This window comes from Protopterus annectens, chromosome 13.part0, assembly GCF_019279795.1.
Source record: "Protopterus annectens isolate FY-2018-M chromosome 13.part0, PAN1.0, whole genome shotgun sequence".
NCBI lineage: Eukaryota > Metazoa > Chordata > Ceratodontiformes > Protopteridae > Protopterus > Protopterus annectens.
The window spans coordinates 410,180,157-410,183,512 of record NC_056747.1 but is presented as its reverse complement, the minus strand read 5'-3'; positions in this window follow the sequence as shown (position 1 = coordinate 410,183,512).

Below are 3,356 nucleotides of genomic sequence, written 5' to 3'. Positions count from 1 at the left end.
GCACCAAAGTAGAATAAAATAAAACAAGTATTTCGACCATCCATGAAAGGTCAAAATATCACTACCAATACACATAACTCCAAAACTGTGCATCCGACCACAAAGCATAAACACAAATGTGTAAAAGTATGGTCCATGCACCTCTGTATCAATACATGGCGAAATCCTACCCCTCATAAATAACGAAGGGCTATGGCTCACCAACAATAGCTGAATCAACACCAACCAACCAGAAACAAGACGGCCACGAGCACCACACCCATACATCGGGCGATCACCCCAGGCACGTCCACAACAAAGCAACGCAAAATCAAACACATATTTCAACTATCTATGAAAGGTCAGAGCTCGGGGCCATCTAACTTTTTATTAAGTGATAACCGGTCAAACTTTCAAGCCCCTCCAAATCCAGATAACACAGCAGACTATGCAGAATTATTTACGAAAGCTCTGTACAGCCATGTCAATGACTGCATATAGGGGTTGCTGTGCTTACAAGAAGTACGCCTAAAAATAACCTCTTAAAAAAAAATACCCTGGTGGAATCCAAAATTTTAAATGGGTTATACAACATAAAGAAAAAGTCCTATCTTTTATTTATTGTATTTTATTTACATTTGTTTACTGGGAAATTCAAACTGGACATGGGTCCTTGTTCAGCGGAGGCCTGGAGAGAAAAGCTCCACAGAAAGACAGGGTAGATGGTAAACAACAATCAAGGTATGAATACAGTAGAGGTGATCATGACATGGAGAAATACAGGAGCAAATTTGGTACAATTGAGTAGTGAGCTCTAAATTACAAACATTGCGAAATCAGATGTAAAACACAGTGCTACAAATTTTCAAACAGTAACTAGACAACAGTAATAATAGACTAAATGAATAAATCCTGGAAGGATTAATGAGCAGTGAGTAATCTTCAGTTCAGTTTTATAGTGATAGAGGGGATACTCTAAGTCTGGGAAAGTAGAGAAGGGTTAAAGGGGGGGTTATTAGATGGGGTTAGGACAAGGACTAAGCCAGTGAGAACTTGGGTGAGATTTAAGTGCAGTCTTGAAAAGACTGCAGGAAGGAAGGGTAGTTATGGTAGTGGGAAGGTTGTTCCAGAGCTTGGATATAGCGCAGGAAAATAGTGCTTCACCTGCTGAGTTTTTGGCTTTGGTGACCTGAAGTAGATCTTTGTTGCAGGAGCACAGTGGTCTGGAAGAGTAGTAGGGTTGGAGAATTGTATGGAGTGATGGGATTCGGAGAGGGTGGTTTACTAGTTTATGAACAAAGGTGAGTTGAGTTTGGTGTAGGAGATGAGGAAGTTCAAGCCAGTCAAGGTCTCTAAGGGAGACACAGTGGTGGCTGTGGTAAGAGGCACCCATGGCAAATTTTGCGATTTTTATTGTAGCAGGCTTTGAGTTTGTGTAGGTCTGACTGTCTAAGATTTGTAAGTATGGGAGATGCATAGAGTAAGGTGGATATTAGTTAGGAATTGGCAATAGAGATTCTTGCTGGTTTGGTGAGGTATTGTCTGCTTCTATATGACACCCAGTTTTTTGTGAACTTTTTTATTGTTAGTGATATGTGGGTGTCAAATTTGAGATAATTGTCAATCTGTACACCAAGCATTTTTGTGCGAACTGTTGGTGAAATGGAGGTATTATCCTTGGCTTGAATAGTGAAGTGTGGGATGTTTGGGGTAGATTTGGAGGATTGGAAGATGAGGAGTTTGGTTTTATTTGGCTTGAGGAGAAGCTAGCTTAAGTTTGAGAGAGTTTAACTTGCTGGTCCAAGTCCAACAAAACAAATTTGAGGTAAACCATATCATCCCAGGCCAAGGAGAACCAATAGTCTTCTTTAGCTATATCTGAATACTCAAAGATGGTGCACAAGTGTGCCAAACTGTTAGAGATGTCACATTTATGGAACCAGGAGATGTAGCAGATCTCCGAATGACAAATTCAGCTCCAACTTTACCCTGCTCTCACCCCCAATCGCCCCCCAGGAAGTACCATTTAACACAATTCCCTCCAACTATCAGTACTAAGCAGGTCTTAGATGTGCTCTCTAAGGCAAGAATAAAGTTTCAATGGGCCTTGATTAACGTCTAGGATACCTTCTAAAATTGCTGAAAAGTCACATCATGGCCACTGGTGTCACTAATCAATGATAGCCTTTGCCCAGGCTTCATGCCACGCAAATGGAAGACTGTTCCCCCTCATACAGATGGGTGACAATTGCGATCAATGGATCCCAGGAACTACAGACCCATTAGTCTGACTAGTCACTTATGCAAAGCCATGGAAAGAAGTATGGAAATGATTAACAATGACATAGGAAACCTGACACTGGAACCAACTCAGTTTGGTTTCATCAAATGCAGTTCGTGCCTGCTGAACCTGATGGACATTCTTGAGAGGGTCACCAAGGCAGTTGCTGAGAGGGAAAACAGTGCATAGGTCACCAAGGCAGTGGATGAGTGGTAAACAGTGCACACTGCATACCTTGACCTAGTTCAGGCATTTGATACAATACTCCACTCTGGCATTGTAAACCAGCTCACAAAGGGGTTTATGCCTAATTCTGTAACTTTTGGATAGCCAACTGGCTTGTAGGCAGGACCCAGAAAGTTAAGATTGGGGAGACCAGCTCCAAAAATAGGCCAGTCGTGGCATCCCTCCCAGGGCTCTGTGCTGGATCAGATCCTCTTTGGCATCTGTTGTTGTGTTTGTTTGGAAGTCCTGGGCAATGTCAAAGGCCTCTGCCCCCCCCCCCAAAAAAGCTACTAATGTTCTAACACACATGACTGATGCCAAAGGCACAGCTTAAAACTCAGTGCCAAGTATGGTTGAGAGGGAAAGGTGGAAGCAACTGCCTAGCCCAGGGTGCAGTGATAGACTGAAGAGCATGAAGTAATGACCTGGAATGTGGGAAGAAGCGAGATCAGATCCAAGGAGTACAACAGGTTTCTCTAATGTATTCCTCAACTTCACTGCCCTTTTCCTCCCTATTTACATTGTCCTCTGTAAAGCAACAACAATAAAGCATTTACAATTTTTATAATTCCCCTTACTTCTGTAACAGAAGCCTACCTTCTCATACTGTGATGGTTTCACTTACAAAATGATTCTCTCATGTTTGAATAAAGCTTGCTGGAGTCACCCAATTATTGACATCATCGAGGCCAGGCATTGCAGGTACTTTTTTTTTTTTTATCAGTTCCCTCCCCCAAAGTGACATCACCACAGCCGTCATCTGATTCTAACTAAAATAATAAGACCCACCCATTCTGTGATGTCATGGCTTCCTTGTCCTTCCCCCAGCCTGAGTGCTGTTCATTTTATTCAGTAGTAGTGTAGTAACACC